This window comes from Pan paniscus, chromosome 21 (assembly GCF_029289425.2).
Source record: "Pan paniscus chromosome 21, NHGRI_mPanPan1-v2.0_pri, whole genome shotgun sequence".
NCBI classification, from domain to species: Eukaryota; Metazoa; Chordata; class Mammalia; order Primates; family Hominidae; genus Pan; species Pan paniscus.
Genome location: NC_073270.2, coordinates 67,350,322 through 67,376,379, shown reverse-complemented (window position 1 = coordinate 67,376,379; position 26,058 = coordinate 67,350,322). Strand labels below are relative to the sequence as shown.

The window sequence follows — 26,058 nt, the reverse complement described above, 5'->3', positions numbered from 1 at the left end:
TAGCACGGTGTACCTGTCACTTCAGCTCAGGAGCAGCAGCTTCTCTGTGGAGAGGCCGTTCCTTTACCCTGTGGCTGGGACTCCTTCCTCCCTTTATTTTCCAAGCTGTGAGTGCACGGCTGAGAAGATTGCTCCTGTGTTGTGTGCGGCGAAGGGAAGCGGGCTTCAGCTTCAACCAGGAACAGGAAAGGGGCAGCATCATTAAGGCAGAGGGAGAAAGAAGAAAGCCAGAGCGCCGGTGCGTGGGAGAGGCAGAGCCGCGTCAGGAGGAGGCGCGGGGCCTCGGCAGATGAAGGAGCCCAGACGCGGAGACCACGCGAGAGGCTTCTCCACTCTGTGTCTTTCACTGGGACAGGGCTATTGTCTTGGAGGGAAATGCCGCCTGCCTGTGCTGCTGAAACGTTCCTGCACTGATCTGGGGGCTGCCCCGCCTGGGAGGGTGGCCGGCTTAGGTCTGTTTTCCACGTATCCCCTTGCTGCTCCCCACACCTCCAGCCACAGTGGGGTCAGGGGGGTCAGGGGGGTCAGGAGGGTCAGGAGGGTCAGGAGGGTAGGCCTTTGGAAAGCCCTTGCTGAGTGCACACTCAGGGTGCTGATGAATTCACATTGTGGGTGAGAAAGGGCAGGGCCGAGGCCTGGCTCTGCCACCTGACACTTGCCTGTCCCTCAGGCACATCCATCCAGCATGCCCCCTCTTGTCTGCAGAGTCCCCCAGCAGAAGGAGGTCCCCAGTCCGATACCCGGCACAGCTGCCCGCTCAGCCGGGTGAAAGAGGGCACAGCCCTTGGCTGCAGAGATGGTGAATGGCATGGCAGGGCGGGGTGGGGGTGATCAGCAGGACATGGAAACGAAGCCAGCTCTCCAAGAGCGACCTCTAGGGGCAGCGCCATGGTGGGAGAGCCACCAACCTGCAGGGGCGGATTGGAGGTCCCTGAAAAGGAGAGTGGGAACTTCCCAGGGATGTGGTGTCAAGAAGTCAGCATCGTCAAATTTATTCAAAAGGGAGAGGCGACACTGACAGAACCTGAGGCTTCTCCCATGACCACTGAGGGACTCGTGTTAGCCCAACGGACCTCAAGATGCTCCTAAAAGAGGCGACCCTCACTGACCGCAGAGACGCCCAGGCTGCGCAGCGTCAGCCCTGGAGGAGCCATCCAGGGAAGCTTGGCGGGCAGTGTCTGCAGTAGGGAAGGGGCCTCGGGTACTCCGACCACCCTTCCATGGAGGACCCCGCCATGTGGGGTGCCCCGCAGCCAGTCCCTCGGGTGCGTCAGCAAGCCTGGCCTCCGGGACGTGTGGAGAAGAGGGTGAGAAACACGATGAGATCTGGCCTGTGGCTAAGGCACAGACGGCAAAGTCCCCGTTCTACAGGAAAACTGGTCCCAGGGTCGGGTGGGAGGTGGGGGCTCCCTCTGCACATCCTCCCCACACGCGATTCTGGAAAGGGGCATCTCCACACCTTACTGCCGGCACCGCAGGGGTCGTCACTCCCTGTTTCGGCCACTCAGGTCCCTTTTGTTTCAGGAGGGGGTGTGGCTCTGGCTGAAAGGCGAGTGCTGAGGCCACAGATAGCAGGAACCATAGTACGGAAGGAGGGAGGAGCATGCTCTGCTGAGGTCCTGGGCTGGGGGTTTTGGGGGGTGCATGACCTCTGGAGCAGCCACTGAGGTGACAGTGGCGGGGGGGTGGGGTCCCAGTAGGGAGCAGGGATGGCAGGGGCTGGTGTTGGAGGCAGGCATGGGAAGCAGGCAGGCCGGTGGGTGGGAGGGGCTTGGAGAGGTCCCAGCAGCCAATTCCTGGAAGGTGCTAGAAGGAAAACATCCCAGCAATTCAGTAGATCAGAGGGCAGTGGGGTCTTCCCATCCAGCATGCCCCCAAGAGGCAAGTCCCCGGCGGGTCACCATCACCTCCACAGTGCCCGGCGTGTCTGGCCATTGACAAGAGCTTGGCATGTGTTCACTGAGACGGAGGTGGGAAGGGGCTTGGGATTTAACCTGCTGACAATTCAGGAGCCCTAAAGGGGCTTTTTAGGAAAACATATTCTAATTACAAAATGAATAAGTGTTTAAAGCAAAAACTTGGAGAAAATAGGAAAAAGGAAAGAGTTCTCTGCTGGTCCACCCTGCCCTTCAGTCTCTGGTGGGTTCCGTCCCTGCCCTCTGAGGCTCACTCCACGCCTGGCTGCATCTGAGGCTTGGTCTTGTTTGTGGTTGGCTCTTTTATTGTTTTGTCCACTTTGGATGAACATTTTTGACCTCAGGTTGATGTGGCTCCTTCATGGACCACTCTGTCCCTCTCCTGTGAGAGTCGCTGAAGGCACACCCCTGCTGAAGCTGCCCCTGTCTCCCACCCACCCAAGGAGGCCCTGCCTGCCCTGTTTGGGCCGCTCTGCCTCTCTGCCCCTCCCTCTCCTCAGCAGAGCCCTGCCTGCTTCGCCCGGTCCATCTTGTGCAGATGCATGAAGTAACCGGCCCCTCTGTTCGCCCTGATGCCCCAGGACAGGGCTCTCTGGATCTGCCAGAAGGTATGGGCAGCTGGCGTATTGGGGAATCTGCACTGGGGAAGGTGGAAGGTGCAGCCAGGCTGGCCAGGAGGCAGAAAACGAATCCAGGCAGAGGGTGGTGAGGACGATGTGGGGACAGGCACAATCCTTGTATGCCCCAAGGTGAGCGGGGCTTGCAAAGATGCCAAGGAAAAGGAGCGCAGAGGGCACAGAGGCAAGAGGTGGGTGCAGGGTGGAGGGAACAGACGTTCTGGGCCAAGGGTTCTCAGTCTGTAGATCGGGGGATGGAACCCAGGACTCTGTGAACTTGGACGACCAACAAATTCACCTCTTTTATTCCCCTCTTACTTAATGTTTCCTTCTGTTATGAATGTGGGCACCACGCCAGGAAAACAGCAGCCTCCTGTGAGTGCTCATCTCCCAGCACAGTTGCAGATGATCTGACATTTAGTTTACAGTTGGCACCACCTTGAAATCATCACATTTATCAGGCCCACTGAAGGCTCTTGTTACTAATCGCGTTAATAAAGATGCTCCTACCTCACAGACTTGTTTTTAATGTTTTGATAACTACATGCCAATATGATTGTTTGCTTCTGTGAGTCAATGTGTTTCACTTTATGCATGTGAGGCATTATTATGTAAAGGTGGGTGGGTCACAGGCAGCACCAGGCTGCTAATAGGATCAAGGGCACAAAACAGCTTCAGAAGAAGACATGCAGATGCCTGGGTGGGAAGGAGCCTGGAAAGGAGTCCAGGGCAGCCCCACAGAGGAGTGATCAGCCCCATCCATGATGTTGTTCATCATTATTATTATGAAATCTGAGCATTTCCAGGACCTCACCTGTTGTGTTCATAGCTGTATCCCAAACCCAGACCAGAGCTGGTGTTCAAGATGTGGTACAACCTGTTAGTAAACATTAGCCACTGTTTCTATTACAGCCAGGGTGATCACTGCCCCTGATCTTCCACCACCTCTTTTCTTACAGACATTGGGCACCAGGATGAGCACCACTCATGGCCCAGAGACTTGCTGCTTCCACCTGCATAAGAGCCATTGCCCTCCCCATGCACCCAGCAGTGTGCAGGGGGCCTCTCCTGACACCCTTCCTTTCTGCACACGATGAGTTGGGTGCGTAGGTCAGAGGATGCAATCCTAATAGTAACCCCTCCTGTGGCCCCGTGAGCCAGTCCATGCCCTGGGCAGCCACCAATTGTGCACCACCCTCTCCTACCCAAGATGCCTTTCAGAAGTGCGCGTGTACCTGTCAATAGCTACATCTTCCATTCCTTCATTTTCAGGGGGCAGGAAGTCATTAGGGGAAAGAGGAAAAAAAACTTTACAGGTAAAGACCAAAAATACTTTATCCCAGCACTGAATGCCATTCCCATGCCTGGACACTCCTTAACTCAGCCGGGTCCAGCTTGGCCTCATGCTCTGAGGACAGTTGGTCCCGGCGCTGTCTCTGTCATGGAGAAGCTGTGTGTTCCCAAAGGATGCTCCATGACAAGCTTGGACATTCCAGCTGCCCAAGGGGCAATGTGCAGCTGGGAGCGAGTGGCCTCTCCTTGCCCTGAGCCCAGGGAGATTGACTTTATGGACAAACGTTATGTGAGGGAGGGGTTTATGGGAAGCCGTGCGGGAATCATTCACCCCCACTGTGCTCACGGCTGCCTCAGGTCAGCACCAGAGCCTGGTGCCTGATAGTTCCATCTTTCTCACCCACGTGCTCCCAAAATGTAGTCCACAAATTCATCCAGTGGCCCAGCTCTGCAGTGTACCAACAACACACCACGCTGCTTAGACAGACGGGACGCCTCTAGTATCGAAACGAGCCTCGCTACTTTCATGCACATGGTGCCTCGGAACCATGGCTAACGTTCTCTAAATGACTACAGAAGAATCGACAAAAACATTTTCTAAAAAAAAAAATAAAGAAGTAACAGAAAACGTTAACTCCTGGGCAGTTCTTATTGTTTGTTCCAGGGGACACAAAAGGGAGGGCCCCATGGGGTGTTGGCACACGACGCAGGGTTGCCACAGCCCGTCCTTCCGTCCATGGACTTCTCGGACATTGTTTGGTGGGGAAGGATCCCGCAGTCAACACAGGCAGCTCATTAGGCTGTCAGGAAGGCAGCCCTGACGGGCACACTCCATGCAAAGGGAATCTGCTCAGGGCAGTGGCCACGTCTCTGCTGTGACCTGACACTCAGGTAGGGCAGGCCCCATCTGCCCAGACGCACGTCCTTCCTGCCCACAGGTCACAGCAGGGCTTGGCTCCTCACACATGCAGGGCTGGGTAGGACATACCCAGACATTGGCAGCAGAGGGAGGTTCACTCAGGAATGCCCAAGGGCCTACAGTTTTGTGCTCAGGTGGACCCAAGGGTGGGAGGTCCTGGGGCGCTGCGCAGGTACTGATTCTCTGCCCACAGGCTGCGTGACCTGACATGTGACCAACCACTCTGTGCAACATGAGCTAATGACGGCACCAGGGTGCCCGGATGGAGCCCACGGTCACTGCACCCTCAGTGCATGGCCAGCGCTGGGGTAAAGAGGGTACTCGATAAACAGTGAGCAAATGAATGAATGAATGAATGAAGAACTAGTAAATGGCCACACTGAGGACTTCATGAGATAATGAAAGTAAAGCCCTGAGTATCAGCTATTGATGTCATCCTTCTATTTGTCTGTCTTGAAAAAGCCAACAGTGTCTGTGGGTCAGCGAAGATGTCTTGATTTCCTCAGGTATCTGTGTGGGGGCCGAGGGGACCCAGCGCTCTGCAGACATGGCGGCGTCTTCACTGCCTAACCTGGAAGTCTAGGCCCTTTCTTAAAGATGCACATTTATTCTCCCTGCTAGAAGCACGCACACAAGCAGAGTCACAGGGCTGTGGCGTCTTCAGCAATTTAGAAAAAGGCGGCAGCAGGTGTCTAGGGTTGGAAGGACCCTCGAGCCCCACTGAGCTGCCCCGCTCACCCTCCCAGGTACAGTCCTTCCATGCACAGCATGCCGTTTTGGAAACCCCGGCTGCTGTTGACGTTGAGGGGACACACATGTGATAGTTCTGTTCTCCTCTCTTGGCAGTGACAGGAGCCAGGGCAGACCCAGGTGGGCCCGGTGGGGGCTGCCCAATGAGGGGCACACTGTTCTCCCTCCGCATCTAGGGCAACAGTGTCTGGCCCGTCTCTGGGCGTCAGGCACCAGCACTGGAAGTGGCCCCCCACCTTCTTCCCTGCCCAGCTCAGCCCCCCTTCCCTCTTCCACCCCACCCTCTTCCCCTGCTCAGCTCAGCCCCCCTCCCTCTTCACCCTGACCCCTTTCCCCTGCTCAGGTCAGTCCCCCACCCCCTTTCCCCCCTCTTCCCCCAACCCTCTTCCCCCTAGCTCACCTCCCCCTCCCTCTTTGCCCTGACCCCCTTCCCCCTCTCAGGTCAGTTCCCCACACCCTTCCCCAACCCTTCCCCCTACCCTCTTCCCCGCCAGCTCAGCTCCCCCTCCCTCCTCCCACCTCTGAATCTGTATTTCCTCATGCATCATAGCATTTCATCCATGCGTTCACCAGGTTCTGAATGTCGACTGTGTACTGGGGAGACTTCAGCAAACAAAACCCCAATCCCTGCCCAGGAGGTGCTGGGTTCTGCTGGGGGGACCCTTGGTGAGCAGCACGCACCTCAGCAAATGTCACAGCTGCATGCCAGGCACGGCCCAGACCCCTGGGCATCCCCAGGGGGTTCTACTATGTCCAAGAATCTTTACAATAACATTCAGATGTTGCTTCAAGAGACTTCCAGAATGGAGGCATGAGGACTTCCACAGACCTCATCCCCAGAGAAACAACCATAACTGGTGAAAAGTCTTAAAAAAATCCACCATTCAACATCTCTAGAAATTGTCCTAAGCATATACAGCAAACTGAGTGACTCTCATTCTGGAAAATCTACTAAATCACAATGTGACACTGCTGCACACCCCTGGGATAAACTAAAACATGAAACTGGAACATAGCAAGTGTTGGTGAGGATGTGGATCAATTGCAGCCCTCATGCGTTGCTGGTGTGAATGGAAAATGGCACAGCCATGCCGGAAAGCAGGCTGGTAGTTCTTGGAAATGCTGAACAGTGTGAGTTATCCTATGACCCAGCCACCATTCCAGTTCCGGGGTATAACCAAGAGAAATGAAAACACATGTCCACACAAATGCATGCACACTAGTGTTCACAGCGACTTTACTTCTAACAGCCAGGAAGTGGGAGGACACCCTGTGTGCATCAGCCCAGGCAAGGACGGACAAAGTGTAGCCCATGAGCGTGTGTGAGTTTACTTTTGCTGCTGTAACAAATTACCCTAGTCTCCGAAGTTTAAACTGACACACAAGCATTACCGTACAGTTCTGCAGGTCAGAGTCTAAAGTGCCCCTCTGGAGGCTTCTGGGTAGAATCATTTCCTTGTCTTCCATGTCACCTTGACCTCTGTTTCCACTGCCACTTCTTCTCTGACCTGACCCTCCTGCCCCCCTCCTATAAGGACCCTGTGAGTGCACTTAGGGCCCACCCAGGTAACCCGGGATCATTTCAAGGTCCTAAACTTCGTCACCCCCACGAAGTCCCTTTGCCACATCACATGCCATATTCACAGGCTCCAGGGATCACAACGTGGACATCTGGGGGGTCATTATTTTTCCTTCCTCACCACACTATGAAGTGATTCTGCAATAAAAACAAAGTGAGTACGAATGACACTGGACACATGAACCATGACGGCAGTGTGCTGGGTGGCCCAGAAGACTGCGTGGGAGTGACTCCGTTCACATAGGGTATCCCGAAAAGGCAAATCCACAGACAGAAAGTACACTGGTGGTTATCTCGGGCCTGTGGGAAAAGCAGGGTGGAGGGGGAAAGGGGAGTGACTGCTTAATAGGGATGGGGTTTCTCTTGTGGGGTTCACTTTATTTTGAAAATGTTCTAAAATTAGATTGTGGTGGTGGCTGCACAACTCTGAATGTACTAATCATCATAAATTGTACACTTTCCAAGTCTGAATTTTAAGGCATATGAATTGTATTTCAACCAAGTTGATTTTAAAAAACCATACCATTGGCCATTTTCACGGTGGCTACTTTTGCATGGATGACGGGCGCCCCTGTGGAACCACTGCAGGGCCCTGAGCAGTGCCCAGTTGTCCTCTTGCTCTGCCTCACCATGCTGGGGCCATGGGAGAAACATCATTCCACTAGGGAATGTTCTTAGTGAAGTAGAAGTGGTGAAATCAATTGTACCAAGTCTTGACTTCTTGACTCTTAAATATATTTCTTATTACTCCATGTGACAAAATGGGAAGTACAGACAAACTCACACCAAAGTAAATGGCTGGGGGAAAGCACCTGAACCACTGTTTTGAGTTGCTAGCTCAACTAGCCACTTCTTTGTGGAAAACCTGTTTTTGCTTAAAAGAAGGATTGACAGACAAGCAGCAGGTAGTCATGTTTGACTGTTAGGCAGATAGCTAATTGAAAAGGAACGCGTCAGTCTGTTGCTTTGAGGCAAACAGTTGGCGGTATTTGCTGCAAGGACAAACAGAGCTTTCAAGCAAAACTTAGAATTTTGGAAAGTTTGTGTCTGCCATGGCAAGCTCAATGGCTTCCCAATAATGAAGGACTTTTCTGATGAGGCTGGTGGTGATGTTAACAAACGTCATTTTTTTAAACTGCTGTACAATGGAAGACCTGCGTAATTCAGAAAACCAATTGCATATGATGAATCCATGATGCTACAAAATTATGCATGGGTTAAAGATCCATTCAGAGAACAACAGAAACCAATAGGGTTTAGCAGAACAGAGCAGAAGTTCAATGACACGGCTTCAGCTTTCATGCTGCAACTAACGTTTAAGAAACAGGAAACTGCCTCTTGTTGACTTTTGAAGTAACATCGAAGAATAACATCCACAATCATCTGAGGAGATTAAAATGACCCTCCCTTCCCATCTACACCCCTGAGTGAGGCTGATTTTTTTTTCATCTATTTCAACCCAAACAACACATCACAACAGAGTGGAAACAGAAGCAGACCCCAGAGAACCTAGCCAGCTTCTGTGACACCAGACACGGAAGAGATTTGCAAAAATGTAGCACAATGCCACTGTCTCACTCAGCTGGTGTTGTTTTGGAAAACACAGTTTGTTTTCATAAAATACATTACTTATGTTAACATGGAATAGGCTTATTGCTGATAGTTTAAAACAAATTAATCACTACTTTTCAAATGTCTGGGTTTTGATGTCTCATATGGTAATTATCAATAGGTTTGGCCCCGGTACTTGTCAATCAGTAGATCCAGCCCTGGTACTTATCAGTGGGTCCGCCTCTGGTACTTATCAGTAGATCCAGCCCTGGTACTTATCAGTGGATCTAGCCCTAGTACTTATCAATGGGTTCAGCCCTGGTACTTATTAGTAGGTCCAGCCCTGGTACTTATCAATGGATCCGCCCTGGTACCTATCAGTGGATCTAGCCCTGGTACTTATCAGTAGGGCTAGCCCTGGTACTGGGGAATAAAGTAGCCATCTCCCTGGGCCTCTGAGAGGTGCCATCTGGATGCTGTTCATGGCTCAGCATTGGCGGTACAGACCAACTGCCCCCATGTCAGGAAGCATCACATGGAGCTGGAGCCTGGAGACCCGGGGACCCCCCCATAGATTTGGGGAAGACAAGGCTTTGGCAGGCACTCGCTGTAGGTTGTTTAGAGTGCCCACTTTAAAAGGTCAGGTATTTAAATTATGTCCCCAAATCCAGACGACTGGACTCAACACCATCACGAAGGTGAAGGGTGTGGTAACTGCAGTCCCGTCTCTGACTCGGGCCCACTGAGCCAAACGTGGGCTCCCAAACCCGACCCAAGTCCCCAGGCCGGGAGGCTGCCTGAGGTCAGAGCCTGGCAGAGGGAAGGTTCCAGGCCTTGTCCAGCCCCCTCTCCTCCCTAGCCATGGACGATCTGCTGATTTCAGCAGCTCCACTGTTCCGGACTGCAGCATGCAGACACATGTTTCTATTTTCTATAAAGAAGAAAGACTCTTGTCAAAGAGTCAGCCACGGGTGCTGGGCTGACTGTCGCAGATCGGGGGAGAGTGCCCTCCTTCGGGTGTGAGGAGACGCCTGAACCTGAACCTCCTGCTGCAGGTGCAGGAAACACCAGGGATCCCCCCACCCACTGGGCCATCGCAGCTCCCTGTGATCATGAGCAAAAGTAAATTTAAATCTCCCATCAGAGGACTCAGCTCGGGCTTGTATTCTAGGTGTCTCCTCCTTTGTCGCCAACTCTAGGCCACTGGCCCCATCCCCATCCATTCCTGTCTCTGGGAATCTCCTTGAAGGAGACTTCTCTGTCCCCCTCCCCCCACCCATCCCTCCACGTCCATCTCCCTGCAGCAGCCAGAGGAACCACAATCGTTTAAGCTCCTGTGCTTCCTGTTGCTCCTGAAATAACAAGGACAGGCTCAACTCCCCTCTGTCCGGGGAGCCCACCGAGTCCTTCCCCACCCAGGGCCTGTGTGCTCACCCTGCCTGAGACTCCCTCTCCCAGCTGGGCACGGCTGCTTCCCGACCCTGGCCTCCTGGCCGCCCCCTCTCAAGGAGCACCATTCCCATCGCTCCTGTTAATCCTGTTGATTATCTGTTCTCTGTTTGTCTCTACAATGTCTGGGAGCTCCTGGGGCTGAACCTTGTCTTTCTTTCTTTTTTTTTTTTATTATTATACTTTAAGTTTTAGGGTACATGTGCACAATGTGCAGGTTAGTTACATATGGGGGGAGGGGGGAGGGATAACATTAGGAGATATACCTAATGCTAAATGACGAGTTAATGGGTGCAGCACACCAGCATGGCACATGTATACATATGAACCTTGTCTTCCAATGTCAACCATGAATCCTTGCCATCCAGCACATTACTTGGCACAGAGTGGGTGTTCAGCAAACAGAGTGAAGGAAAGAGCTTTGGATGGTTCTTGTGGGACTCACCCTGTTTTCTGCATGCCACTTGTGGAATTATGTGAGGATAGGCACATCATATTCACCAAGAGGAATTTTCTAGCAGAAAAGCATCTGAAAATTTACACATTAGAAACAAAGTGAAGTGGAGTAAAACAAAGCCAGCTCAATCATTACCCTTTCACAAATAATTTAAAATTCATACCAAGAAGAAATCACTCCTGATTAATTTCTGTCTATGTCTAAGTTGAACCTTTTTTGTTTTAACATCACTTCACGCTTAGACAGAAGGAAGCCTTGTGTTTTTTAAGACAAATGCTTTGAGTCTTGTTTATGAGTCACCACGCAAGCATTCATCACTCTGGGAAGCCTATTTGGCAAAAGTTAATCAGAGATCAGAGATTTAATATTATGTACACGTTTAAAGTTATGAGGAAAAATTCTAAGCAAATAAATCATGTTTTACAAATTACTAATACCCAAGGAACTGAAATCACGCTCCAGCCTCAGATGTAGGGGTCCACACACAGCTCTGATCTGTCGTCAAACGGCTCCAACTAAAACAATTATCGATGTTTGCATATATTTATCTCCGTGTGTGTTTTTACGAACAGAATGCCAACAGTGCGCTCGGAGCGGCACAGAAGATGAAACAGGACGAGGTCTCAGCCCTCGAGGCTTACAATCAAAGTAGGACAGATAAAACAATGCAGACATGAAATACATCAGTTGGAAAAGCTGTTAAAATTTATGAGGTGCAAGGTTTTGTCGGCTTTTCTCGGGAAAGACAGAACGGAATCGGAGGCCAAATGGCTGAGAACCACCTTGGGCTGGTGGTGTTTGCGAGGAATGATGAATGAAAGATAAACGCACTGGAGACAGAGGAGAAAGGGGGATGGTGAGCAGCGGGCTAGTGTGGTCTCGGGAGGGGGAGGGCCCTGGGGTAAGAAAGCCAAAGGCCACGGACTCCACAGATCTCAGCATGACTACGTTTCCCCTCAGCGGGGAACGAGTCATTGGCCAAGTGTGTAAAACACGGCTACTTGTGTCTGGAAATGGTCACTCCACTCAGAATTCACGATCTTTCTTTTTTTCTTTCTCTCCCTACAAAGGGCCTAGAGCTGGTCCTTGGTACGAGCTGAACAGAACAGAGAAATAATCAGCCTTGTGCCTCCCTCCCACTGTGCCCAGACCTCCTGGAAGCAGGACCAGCGTTGCAAATCACTTGACTGATGGAGGTTGTGAGACCTACGCCTTCCTAGTTCTTAGATTTGGTGTTATCTTGGTTTAACCATCTTGGAAACCAATTTAAAAATCTGGAGTTTTCCCCAGTCTACAAATCCCAGTTCAGTCTCTTTCCCAATTTTGGCTTGCTACAATTAATAATAATAACAGGTAACATTTCCAGAAGGGTCGTGGCAGGCTAAGCGCTTGGCTAAGTCTCTGCACGCTGGCTTCTCGGAAGGCCCTCGAAGTCACATTATTCAGTGTGAACAGCAAGTTCTGCACAGCTGCACCAGGACATCATTTATGTTTTTAAAATGCCACGGAAAACAAATCTGTACACTTTTACAGACATTTTTAGCCACACAGGAAAGTAAACACATGAAGCAGAAAACGCCGGTTGACTCCGAGGTGAGAATCAATTTAACATGGGGCCTGGGCGGGGGCGGAGTGGGGGATTATCGCTTGAACTGTACACTTTGAGTTTTCAGTGATGAGAAGTCACTCATGTGTTGCTTGTGCAATTAAAAAAACAATAAATAATAGTGAAAGTGGCTGCTTTCTGCTGCTTAATTTTCCTTCAGAAAAGGTGCTGAGAACGGGGTGGGTGACTGTAAGGCCGTCTGCCTTTGAGTTACCCTACAGCCAGGGTCCCTTTGGAGGCCACAGAAACACAATCGCTGTGGAAGACGTGGTGCCCCAGTTGGTTATGGGGTCAGCTGGGGAAGGAGCGGAGTCAAAATGGAATCATTTTGTCCCTGGGCCCTAACCTCCCCGCGCTCGGCCTGGAACCCTGCCTCAGGAAGCAGGACCGCAGTTTCCGACGGGATGACCCAGGACTAAGAGCTCTACAGGAAGACCCAGGCCTTAGATTCAATGTTATCTTGGTCAAACTGATTTGGAAACTAATTTTAAAATCCAGAAGGGCGGCTGCTGTGCCCCTGCTGCCCCTCACTTAGTGTGGGCAGGCGTCCCAGGGGCTCTGGGAATGAGGAAGACGGTAGAAACCAGACGGCAGAGGTGGAGAAAGAAAGAGCATCCCCCTTGACAGTGTCCACCTGCCCGGCCCTGTCCAGTCACTCGGTGGCCCCCCTTCAAGCACTCAGCCTTCCTCACCTTCCCCGTGGGTTTCCCACTCTCCCCTGCCCCGAGCCTGGAGGCTTCCTCCTTGTCCTCCCCACTGGGCTCTCTTGGATTCTCGGCCTTTCTTCACACTTGGATCAATGGTACTGATGCTGAGAAGCAGTGCCCACCATTTCCAGCCTCTGCTGACATCCCTCCTCTGACATGCAGATATTCCCAGCCACATCTTCTTCCTCAGCACGGCTCACCCCAGGGGCTGCTGGGAGAGCAGCTTCTCCCTTCTGCTTCCAAGCTCTGTGAAGGCATGGCTGCTTATCTATGATTTTATCCCCAGGCTTAGTACACAGTAGGTACTCGGATGTTTATGGAATGATAAATTAAATAATGTGCCTCAGTGGATTATTTTTTGAACTGTTATTTAATTACTCTCTCACTCTGTCTCTCTCTCTCTGTGTGTCTTGTCTCTCCATAACCTGGTGACTTTTCCAAGGGCAAACAGGATGGTGACTGAGAGTGTGATCTATAGTCCCAGGTGGCCTGGTTTAGATACCAGCTCTGCCACTCGCTGGCTGGGAAACCCTGGTAAAGTCACGCTGATCAACTTCCTGTGCCTCAAGTTCTTTGTCTACAAAAGGATCAAATGAAGGATCAAATGCTGCTTAATTTTCCTTCAGAAAATGTGCTAAGACCTGGGTGGGCTACTATAAGGGCATCTGCCTTTGAGTTACCTCACGTCCAGGGTCTCCCATACCTTAACACCCCCTCAGGCACTCCCTGGCTGGAGGCCACAGAAACACAATAACTGTGGAAGACGTGGTGCCCTAGCTGGTTATGGGGTCAGCTGGGAAAGGAAATGGAGGATCAAATGAAGTTAATGCACATAAAGAGCTTGGAACTGTGCTGGGAAACCCATCAGTGCTGGAGAGTGTTAGGGGCAGTTGTCACTGTTATTGTCCCTGCCATCCCTATCCCCACTATCACCATCACCACCATCACCATGATAATTGCCATCATCATGACCATGATCATGATTAATATCATTATCATCACCATCATGATCATCACCATGATCATTATAAACATCATCATCATCTCCCCATCACCATAATCACCGTCATCACCATCATCCTCCATCATCCCCCCATCACCACAATCACCATCATCACTACAATCACCGTCATCACCATCATCCTCCCTATCACCACAATCATCACCATCACCATCATCATCACCATCACAATCACCATCACCATCATCCTCCGCATCACCACAATCATCACCATCACCATCATCATCACATCATCACCATCACCATCATCATCACCATCACAATCACCATCACCATCATCACCATCATCATCACATCATCACCATCACCATCATCCTCCGCATCACCACATCATCACCATCACCATCATCATCACCATCACAATCACCATCACCATCATCACCATCATCATCACATCATCACCATCACCATCATCCTCCGCATCACCACAATCATCACCATCACCATCATCATCACATCATCACCATCACCATCATCATTACCATCACAATCACCATCACCATCATCATCATCACCACATCATCACCATCACCATCATCCTCCGCATCACCACCATCATCTTCATCACCATCGTCCTCCGCATGACCACAATCATCACCATCATCTTCATCACCATCATCCTCCCCATCACCACCATCATCTTCATCACCATCGTCCTCCACATGACCACAATCATCACCATCACCATCACAATCACCATCATCATCACCATCACCATCATCATTACCATCACAATCACCATCACCATCATCACATCATCACCATCACCATCATCCTCCCCATCACCATCATCTTCATCACCATCGTCCTCCACATGACCACAATCATCACCATCACCATCATCATCACCATCACCATCACCATCATCTTCATCACCATCACCATCATCTTCATCACCATCATCCTCCCCATCACCACCATCATCTTCATCACCATCATCCTCCACATGACCACAATCATCACCATCACCATCACAATCACCATCATCATCACCATCACCATCACAATCACCATCACCATCATCACCATCACCATCATCTTCATCACCATCATCCTCCCCATCACCACCATCATCTTCATCACCATCGTCCTCCACATGACCACAATCATCACCATCACCATCATCTTCATCACCATCATCCTCCCCATCACCACCATCATCTTCATCACCATCGTCCTCCACATGACCATAATCATCACCATCACCATCACAATCACCATCATCATCACCATCATCATTACCATCACAATCACCATCACCATCATCACCACATCATCACCATCACCATCATCCTCCGCATCACCACCATCATCTTCATCACCATCATCCTCCGCATGACCACAATCATCACCATCACCATCACCATCACCACCATCATCATCACATCATCACCATCACCATCACCACCACCACCATCATCATCACATCATCACCGTCACCGTCACCATCACAATCACCATCACCATCACCATCACAATCACCATCACCATCATCATCACCACATCATCACCATCACCATCATCCTCCCCATCACCACCATCATCTTCATCACCATCATCCTCCGCATGACCACAATCATCACCATCACAATCACCACATCATCACCATCACCATCACCATCACCACCATCATCATCACATCATCACCATCACCATCACCATCACCACCACCATCACCATCACCATCACCGTCATCATGACCATCATCAACTCAAATGGCTCCACCAAGTTCGGGAGTATCCAACAATAGATCCTCAATAAATTCCTATTAAATTGAATTTGACCAAATAATCAGAAAGATAAAGCTTCCTCTAAATATGGAGACTGAAAATTAAGACAGAAATGGCACAAAATAATAGACATTTTATAAAACACAAATATCTGTACATCAAATAATATAGGCCTGCCCTAAAACAGGACCCTAACAAATGAAAGCAATCTTGCTGGTGGGTTTAGAATTGAAGGACAGGAGGAGAAGATTGTAAGAGGGATGGTGTGGCAAGAAAGACTGAGGGTGGGAAGGGCTTCCCCAAGGTCAAAGGAAAACGCTGGAAATGACCAATAGCCCCTCGGCTGGAGTGAGCCTTGCTGCTCTGCACAGCACCCGTCCATGCTGATGGTGCTTTTCAGCAGGATCGTTTTATTGTAACGTTTCAGAGCAGACCTGTGGCTGGGATCCAGCTCTGCCACTTACAATGTTGGTCACCCTGAGCCAAGATTCCCACACTCTCAAGCCTGGTTTTCCTTATCTGTCATGTGCAGGTGGAGAAGCGGAGGGAAGCCAGGCCTGGCGAGCTCTGAGGCAGCAGTGGTTGCCCACAGGCCTGCAGGGGCGGTGGAAGGAGGGGTCTCACGTCGGCGATGGCTTCCCAGGGAAATGCCCCTGCTCCTAGGAGCAGGCTCCATCCAGACACCTGCTCATCTCACTGGGTCTCACTGTGACCTGCAGGCAAGTGTGCAGTGTGGGAGAGCTGCTGGCCCAGGCAGCGCGCCCTGTGCATTCGCCTCGCAGCTGTCAGCCCCCTGCAGGCTCTGGGTCCCTGCTTCCTTCCCCTTAGGGTTATCTTTTCCCCTAAACTCGATCCTGTAGCTTCCTCTAATCCACATGCCCCACCCCCACTAAGCACACATTCTCACAGGGTATCTGCTGAGCTCGTGTTATATTTTATCATTGTTTTAGCAAAAATCTATTCATGCATTTATTCAACCGAAGTGCCCCCAGCACCCAATACCTCCAAGGCTGTGGCCAGGTACCCTGCTGTCCACTGGAGACAGCAGCGGATGTGACAGGGGCTCTCCCACTCCATGGAGTGGGCTTTCTAGTGGGAGAAAGCAGCCACAGGCCAATTGTTAAACAGGCAGAACTGTTAGGGCGAGAAGAGCTGGGAAGGAAATGCATGGGGTCTGGGATGAGCAGAAAGGGCAGGGATTCTAGTTTGTGAGGTTGTCTGAGAGGCCTCTCTGAGGAAGACCTTCTCAATATTGATCTGCAGGGGCCGACGATGCTGTCTGTCAGTACCCAGAAGCCAGGACGAACATTCCAGACTCAGGAAGGCACGTGCAAGAGCTGTCTGAGGCTGCAACACTTAGAGACTTGATGTAGGAAAGCCACTAGAAGGAGTTTAGCAGGGAACCTCTCTACTGATGCACATATATTTTTAAGACAGGGTCTTGCTCTTTCATCCAGGCTGAAGTGCAGTGGCGTGATCTTGGTTCACTGCAACCTCTGTTTCCTGAGTTCAAGTGAGTCTCATGCCTCAGCCTCCTAAGTAGCTGAGACTACAGGCATGCAACACCACACCCGGCTAATTTTTGTATTTTTTTGTAGAGACAGGGTTTCACCATGTTGGCCAGGCTGGTCTCAAACTGCTGGCCTCAAGCAATCCACCCGCCTCAGCCTCCCCAGGTGCTGGGATTACAGGTGTGAGCCACCGTGTCCTGCCCCAATGAATATTTTAAAAGTCACTCTGTCATCTTGAAGGAGTGTGTGGCTCTACGGGCTGGTCCATCCAGCGACATGCTGTCCACACTTCAGTGCAGGTGCAGACACAGGTGGGCAGGCAGGAGAGGAGTCTCATAGACACTGAGTAATAAGATATCAAAGTTGATAACCCCTACATGTTAAACGAGGAGGGAACGAAGGATGGCAATGTGATGTCAACGAGGAAAGTGGAGAGAGATCAGGCCAGGCACCCAGCCATGTGTGGGGTGGTCCCTCTAGGGCACGGGCTCCCAGGGACAACCCCTCACCCCGGCCTTGTCCACTCCCACTGGATGCCAGCTCAGCCCCACCTCACAGCTGCCTCTGTCCCCTGCTCCTGGATGCCTTCCATGGGACCCAGGGAATGGTCTGCACAGAATGCGTGTGGGACAACCCCCGTCTCCCCTCAAACATCTGATGCTCCTCACTGCTCTCTGCACAGGGACAGGCAAGCGCCCAGACATGACCATGGGGCCAGCACCATCTGGCCACCTGGCCACCTCTTGCGTCCAGCCCTCTGTCCCCCTGCAGAACCGTCTGTCCCCCAACAGAGCCCTCTGTCCCTCCTCAGAGCCCTCTGTCCCCACGCAGAGCCATCTGTCCCCCCGCAGACCCTGTCCCCCCGCAGAGCCCTCTGTCCCCCTGCAGAACCCTCTGTCCCTCCACAGAGCCTTCTGATGCACGGTACCCTCTTCTCTTCACCTCCCCTCTGACCTCCACCACAAACACCAAGAACATCTGGAAAACCAAGGGTAGGACCACACACTGTACAATTCTCTCATGCGCAGTGCCCAGAACAGGGAAGTCGACAGAGACAGAAAGTAGATTAGTGGCTGCCTAGGGCCGGGGGCCATGGGGGCGCAGAAGGGGGACAGCCAAGGGTGTGGAGTTTCCTTGTGAGGTGATGAAAACATTCTAAAATGGACTGGGGTGGTGGCTGCACAACTCTGAATGTAGACATCATTGATTTGCACGGCTTAGATGAGTGGAGTGTAGGGCATGTAAATTACACCTTAATAAAACTGTTAAAGAAACGAAGGGCAGGCGTGCTGGGCACCAACAGGACATCTGGGGAGAAGTGGAGCCTGCAGGGCTGGCTTGTGTCCCCAGCCTCAGAAGACAGGCTCCTGACAGGTGCAGGGAGCACTGCCTGGGCTCCACCGCACCAGGTCCTGCAGGGGACGGAAGAAGCTCTAGGTGCAGCTCTCAGGGCACTGGGTGCAACTGGGGAGACTCTCCCCGGAAGCACTGGGAGGGAAGTCTACAGGCCAAAGGGAACTGCTGGTGCCCAGAAACCAGGTTGGAACATTCCAGAGAGTTAGCCTGGAGCCCAGGGCCACAGGGACAGGCACATGGGATGGTTCTGAGAAGGACTTGCGGACAGGGCCCCAGGCAGGGGGATGGCCCTGGGAAAGCCCCAGGGCTCACGCTGCCTTTTTCACTGCACTTGAACAATAAGGAGGAGAGCGGATCCGTGCAGGGCACCTGGCTCATGGAAACAGATAAGGAGGCAAACATCTCAAAAATCAAGAGCAAAGCCGCGTGTGCCTCTGTGGTTGGAGGTGGGGAGGCGGCATTAGGAAGAAGCTGCAGAGGTCAGGCCTGGGATGACCAGGGAGGGGCAGGTGGACAGGAAAGTCTCCGTGCACACACAAGGCACGGGCAGCATGCCGCCAATGATAATGACGGCCACGAGCAAAGTAAAATAGGGAGTGGATCACCCGCAGCCGGGCTGGAGGGCTGGGAGCACCCTCTTCCCACAGGCCGCCCTGAGGAGGCGCCCACATGACCCCTGAGACTTGAGGGCAAAGCTCAGCCATGCCGAACACTGGGACCCTCAGGCAGGCCAGCCAGGGCTGAGGAGGTGCCTGTGGCTCGGGTCTACCAGGCTGGGGAGACGGCGGGAGCTCAGCAGAAAGGGCTGAGCTGCCACATTCCCGATTCCACCTCACGGTAGCGGCTCCAGGCATTCCAGACATGCATGGTGTGGGGCTGAAAAGCGGCCCCTAAAGGTGTCCATGTCCTGATCCCTAGGACCTAGGAACACAGCTCAGATAGCCAAAGACCCTGGCAGAGCTGATGGAGTCGGGGCCTTGGGATGGGAGATTACCCTGGGTCACGGAGGCAGCCCAGGCACAGGGCATCATCACGGGTCCTTACAGGAGGGAGGAAGCAGGGCGGGTCCGAGGAGGAGGTGTGACTTCAGAGCACATAGACCGGAAGAGGCTGCCTCACTGACCATGAGGGTGGAGGAGGGACCATCCCAGGAGGAGGGGTGATGTTGGAGTAGAGAGGGACCAGAGCAGGCCGCCTCACTGGCCATGAAGATGGAGGAGGGGCCAGGAGCCCAGGAACACGTCTCCAGAAGCTGGAAAAGGCGAGGAAATGAATTCTCCAGGGTCCTCCAGGAGGAGCCATCCCTCCTGACCCTCTGGCTGTAGCCCAGTGAGGCTGATTCTGGACTTCTGACCCCTAGAACTGCAAGAGAACAAACCGCTATTGTTTGAAGCCACCTGGTTTGTGCTCATCTGTAACAGCAGCCACAGGAAACTAATACATATGGCGAGACATCATGCACGGATCCCTGGAGCCAGGCCCTGGCAAGTACATCCCACTGGTCCCCTGCCTGGGTGAGCCTGCTGCCTCCTCTGCAGACCAGGCCAGCGGGAAGCAAGGCGACTCCTGGGAGGAAGGCCCTACCTGCTCCCTCCCCTGCCTACAGCACACAGAGGCCAGAACCCTGGCTCCAGTTTCCTTTTGGATAGTGCCCTTGTCCATTAATTTGGGAGAAGCCCTAATGCTCATGAGGTCTGGAATCCATGCTTCAGGACGGACTCTCTTTAGCAGACTCTGACTTATCCTCAGGTCCTCGGGTCCTGCTGTTTGTTGGGGTGTGGGACTTGCAAGGCCTCGGGCTCACATCCACTCCTGGAGGAGTCATGGTCCTAGTGCTTCATCATCCACGTGAACACAGTTGGGACTGGGGTCGGCCCACTTTGTAAGCCCCCATTAGGCGCCACCCATTGCTAATGGCTCATTTCGTGTGCCCAACGCCTGTCACCAGTGGTGGTCTGGAAACAAAGACGCCAGAGCCTTCCATAACACGGATCCCTGCTTCAGCCAGCAGGAGTCATAAGGGGGCTAATTTCCCCCCTAGAGCGTCAACCTGAAAAACCAATGGGCTGCCTTCAGCGCACAGCAAGGCAGCTGAGAAGGGCCATGCACGCTGCTAGTTAAGGTGTGAGAGGTCTACATGCATCAACCAGAGACTTACGAAGGTGTCAAAAAACACATGCAATTTTTTTTTTTCAAGTAGAGGTTTTATTTTATTTTATTTTTTGAGATGGAGTCTTGCTCTGTCACCCAGACTGGAGTGGAGTGACAATAGCTTGGCTCACTGCAGCCTCCACCTCCTGGGTGGCCAGCAATTCTCCTGCCTCAGCCTCCCTAGTAGCTGGGATTGCAGGCATGCACCACCATGCCTGGCTAATTTTTGAATTTTTAGTAGAGATGGGGTTTCACCATGTTAGCCAGGCTGGTCTCGAACTCATGACCTCAGGTGATTCGCCCGTCTAGGCCTCCCAAAGTGCTAGGATTACAGGTGTGAGCCACTGCGCCCGGCCAAAAAAGCAGAAGTTTGCCTTGACTTTATACAGATTCCTTTTTGTTTTTTTTTGTAGCAGCGTAAGAGTCTGTAAGTCCAGGCCTTCACCTGGGTTGCACTGTAAACAATGAGGGCACGTTACCTACCGCAAGTCAGCTGCTTCCTGGCTGATAAACATGCGACTGGCGGGGAAGGTGCTGGATGCGCCTCAAGTGCACAGATGTTTATTTTACAGCTTTTTTTTTTAAATTCAGAAAGTGTATGCAATTTAATTAGCCATCTTATTTTACAAAAAAAGGCAGTACATTTTGGCTCCAGGAGCTTCTGAATAACTATAATATAGAAGGAGTTTGCATTCATAATTGGTACTCAGCCTTATACTTCAATTTTACTGAAGTTTCAGTGGGGAGACAAATGTCATCTAGTTTTGCATGGAGATTCGTAGCTCAATCCAACTCCACAAGTATTCATCGGGTGCCTACTCCGTGCTCTGCATCGGGGTAGAGGGGGGTTGTGGGAGATAAGCCAGATGTGGCCTCTGTTTTCAGGGAACACAACCTGGGGCTGGAATTGCTGAAAGGGTAGACTTTAAGATCTCCACCCGGGCCAGGTGCAGTGGCTCACACCTGTAATCCCAGCACTTTGGGAGGCTGAGGCAGGAGGATCATCTGAGGCCAGGAGTTTGAGACCAGTCTGGCCAACATGGTGAAACCCTGCCTCACAAAACTTAGCCAGGCATGGTGGTGCCTGCCTGCAATCCCAGCTACTCAGGAGGTTGAGGCAAGAGAATCACTTGAACCCAGGAGGAGGAGGTTGCAGTGAGCCGAGATCATGACGCTGCACTCCAGACTGGGCAACAGAGAGAGACTCCGTCTCAAAAAAAAAAAAAAATCTCCATCGAGGGAGATTTAGAGGCAACTCCCCGACTGCCTGGCTGGCTGCTAGTAGAGTCTCCCCTGCTCGAGTAGGGTAAAGTGAGTTTTGAGGAGTCCTGGAAGAATTGTGAGAGTGTGAGTACCTACTTGTCCATTTGGGACCCTGGATTTCCTTTGGGAAGCCCCCATCCTCCACCCTCAGGTGTGGGGTTTGAGTGGGAGGACGCCTGTCTGTGCCATGCATGGCCCCGCAGGACTGAGGATGATCATGGCTGCTCATCCCTCAGCACACGGTCAGGGTCGGGGATGGAACTCAATCCCAGCCCAGGGGTACTGGAAAGAAAAGCATCCTTTCCTTCCCACAAGACCAAATGGATGAGAAAGAAGCCCTCTCTTCCCTTGGATGGGGCAGGGTGTCTGTTGTCTTATTGCTTGACCAGAGGATCTAGACTTGTCCTGGGCCACGTATATGGATCTGAAACTAAAGACTAAAAACATGATGTAAGGCAGAATGGACCGGATGAGAGAAGCAATATTTTTAGTGACGTTAGCTCACATCAGTTGGATTGGGGGTTTTGTTTGGTGTCACTCATAGCCCAGACTTTCCATGGACAGCAAGTGCAAGGCTGAGATGAGATGGAGGAGAGGTGGCCAGGTCCTTGGTGAGAATCCTGGCCGACCACCCCTTGAGTCTGCTCTGTGAGTAGCTCCAAGTACTGGGAGGGAACCATCTTCCTGTGGTTACTGGTACATGTGGAAAATCATGAGCTGTAGAGATGTTTTCTTCTTTGATGAACTGTAAATGATGGTTCTATAATTTTCACACATTGCTCAGAGTTCAACCAGTGGGACGTGAGAAAATCCCCAGTTATTTTGCACTAATTTGTAGAGAAAGTCAACAGCTACATCCAGTGAAATCACAGAATGCTATGGTGTGAGAATCTTCTGACAAAAGCAAAAAATTAAAGACCCTTAGATTACCTGGGTCTGCATAACTCCCAATGGCAGTGTGTCATTCCCCCCCAGTGCCCTGGCCTCTCCCTGGTGCCCAACACATTCTCAGTAGTCATTCTCTTTGGTGGGTAAAAGGACCTCTCTCTTCACCAACAGGGGTGGATCATAGAGGTAACAGGTCCCCTGGGAATTGCTCTGGCCCTTCCCAGGTGACAGCTGGCAGAGAGGACATATGGGGAACGACACCTTAATTTGAGTAGAGCTGAGGGTCGGGACACAGAGAGATTTGCCAAGGAGGGGCAGAGGTTTTCTGGCTGGGCAGGCAAGCTTGGCAGTCCTGCATGGTGGGGAGGCTGTGTGGGGACAGGAGGCCTCAGGGAAGGAGTGGGGCTTGAAGGAGGGAAGGAGACATTAAGGAGAGAAATGAAGACAAGCTTTCCCTATGCACAGCTTTGCCTCAGGCTAGTTTGCTTCTTAGATGATCCACAGGCAGGGAGCCAGGGATCAGAAATGTTCATTATGTCAAGACATACTCTTGGTATTGAGCATCAGCATGTTTTCCTGGGGCTGCCCAGGGCCGCCACCCAGAGATTTAATCAACCAAGGAGAAGCACCTTCTCCCTCCAATGCAAGCATCTGGAACACAATAGAACCATAGGCTGCATTTCAAATGTGTAGCCCCACACAGCCCACCCACCAACCCACCCATCCGTCCTGGGACCCCAGAGAACCCAGGCCCATGGTTGTGCCCAAGAAAATCAGAGATTCAGCTCAGCTGTCATGGACCATGATTGAGTCTTTTCCCCATGCAGACCCTTCAACATGAAAAACATCCATGCATCCTTCAACATGCAAAAGATCTATGCATCGTTCGATACACAAAAGATACAATCATCTTTCAACACGCAAAACATCCACTCATCCTTCAACACACAAAATATCCACTCATCCTTCAATATACAAACATCCACTCATCCTTCAACACACAAAACATCCTCATCCTTCAACACACAAAACATCCACTCATCCTTCAACACACAAAATATCCACTCATCCTTCAATACACAAATATCCACACATCCTTCAATACACATACACTCAACCTTCAATACATATCCACTCATCCTTCAACACACAAACATATACTCAACCTTCAGTACACACACATCCACTCATCCTTCAACACACAAAACATCCACTCATCCTTCAACACACAAAACATCCACTCGTCTTTCAACACACAAAACATCTACTTATCCTTCAACATGCAAAACATCCATGCATCCTTTAACACACAAAACATTTATGTGGTGACACAAGTGAATGTTTCCATGCACTCCTACAGCCATCAGCTGGGGTTCCCTTGTTGCTTTTTAATTTCCTACTGCACTTTATGGCTCTTGCAATGACATTCTTCTCTGGCATTAAAAATAATGAAATCTCCCAAGACCCTAGAGTCCCAAGGATTAATGGGGCTAACTGTGGATTGGTGTTTTCAGTCTTCCAAACAAACTGTGGAGAGGTACACATTTTGCCACAGAGAAATCCACGCACTCATACAGGCCCTCTTACTTCATTCGCCTGACATTTCTGAGCACCCAGCATTAGAGGGGTGAACAGGCTTCTCCTGGGTGCTAAGTGGCAGCAGTGGCCATTAAGAGCTCAGAGCTGAGATAACTCACAAGGCTCCATCTGGCCCAGAGGAGAGAACAGCAGGGTTGATAAGTGATGTCTGCCTCAGGTGAGGGATAGAAGAGAGTGGGATCGATTAGTGATGTCTGCCTCGGGTCAGGGAGGGGATGCAGTGGTACAGACATATTTTTGCCAGCCTACTCCTACTCCAAGCCAGGTGCTGTCCTAGATCCTGGTGAGATGGGTAATCAGCTTGGTTTGTCAAGTAGGAACTAGTGAAGCCAAGACCAGGGGTTAGGGTGGTCAGTTAATCTGTATTAGCCTGGGTGGGTTTCTCAGCACAAGGAACCTTTATTCTCTTCTAACCCTGACCTGCCAGCTGCAAACACGATCAGCTGGGGAAGCATCATGACAGAGAGGGTTAATGGCTCTGCTGGCGGGTGACCCAGCAAGGATGAATCTGACACGTCGCTGTCTTGCTGCAGGAAGAACCGTTTTATGTTCACACACAAAAAATAAAAGTCAAAATAAAGCCCACACTGAGAAGCCATGCTACCAGGAGCTGTGCTCCAGTTCTTTCTGGCAGCTTTGATTTGGAGCCCACACTGCGTGCCTCCGAATGGGGAGCACACCCTGTGGACCCCCTCTTTCATCTTCCCCTCCACTTGTCCCTTCTCCTTCCCTCCCTTTTCCTCCTACTCAGAGTCAATCCTTAGACCATGTCTTAGACCAAAACCCAAGGACGAAGCCCTTGAGGTAGCCACCTTTCCTGTCTTTCCAGCCCCATCCCATGTCATCGGCCTCTCCCCTACTGGCAGAGTTGAATCCTATTTATTCCTGAGACCTGGGTGGCTCACATGTCCCCAGGGAAGCTGTGCCTACCTTCCGTCTGGGTCAATTTCTTTTATCACATGCTGCTCAGCAGGAGTTGGCAAACATGTTCTGTAAAGGGCCAGATAATAAATCTCTCAGGTTGGGTAAGGTCACTACTACAATTACTCAACTCTGCTGTCACAGAATGAAAGCAGTTACAGACAATATGTAAATGAATGGGTGTGGCTGTGTTCCAATAAAACTTTATTTACAAATACAGGCAGAGGGCCAGATATGGCGTGTGTGCCAGGTTGCTAAGCCCTGTTCTATAGAATCATGATCCCTTCTCTCCATTGCCTTTTCTTCATTCCAATATTTTATTAATAACTGTCACGAAGAGATTTAAACTCCACGAGTACAGGTCTGTGTCTTTCTACCACCATTATAGACTATCCAACAAATATTTGTGAAATGTGTCACTGAATCTGACAGGAAGAATATTTGTTTTATGGTGTCTGCCATAAAACTGGAGCTGTGTGTAACCCATAAGTATATACCCTGGGATTAGTGTTAACAATACCAGGAAAAACCTCTCTCCTTTCTCCTCAACTTAAACTTGGGAACACACAGGCTTAGACCTGTCCTTGCCAGCTTGCTGCCATTATGACTGAAGAGTCAACCTAGAGGCAGTGGAAATAGAGAGAAACCAGGCCCTGGTAATGGCTTCAGCCTCTGGATCAAGCTGCTCCTGAAGCTGACCCTGGATTTCTCTGGCACTTAGCTTTTTTGTGTTGGCCGCTTTGAATTCAGTGTTGTCACTTGCAGATGAAAGAG

General features: G+C 51.2%; 1 protein-coding gene across 3 annotated transcripts in view; it reads right to left on the bottom strand.

Annotated features, from left to right (window-relative positions):
* CDH4 (cadherin 4) overlaps positions 1–26,058 on the bottom strand; it is a 712,793-nt gene that overhangs the window by 345,488 nt on the left and 341,247 nt on the right. The window contains exon 1 of one of the 3 annotated variants that reach the window (XM_063601128.1): positions 14–319. The exons of the other annotated variants lie outside the window; for them this stretch is intronic. The gene's annotated coding sequence lies outside the window, so the exon portion shown is untranslated. Of the gene's footprint in view, positions 1–13; positions 320–26,058 lie in introns of those variants that run through there. 3 annotated transcript variants of the gene reach the window in all.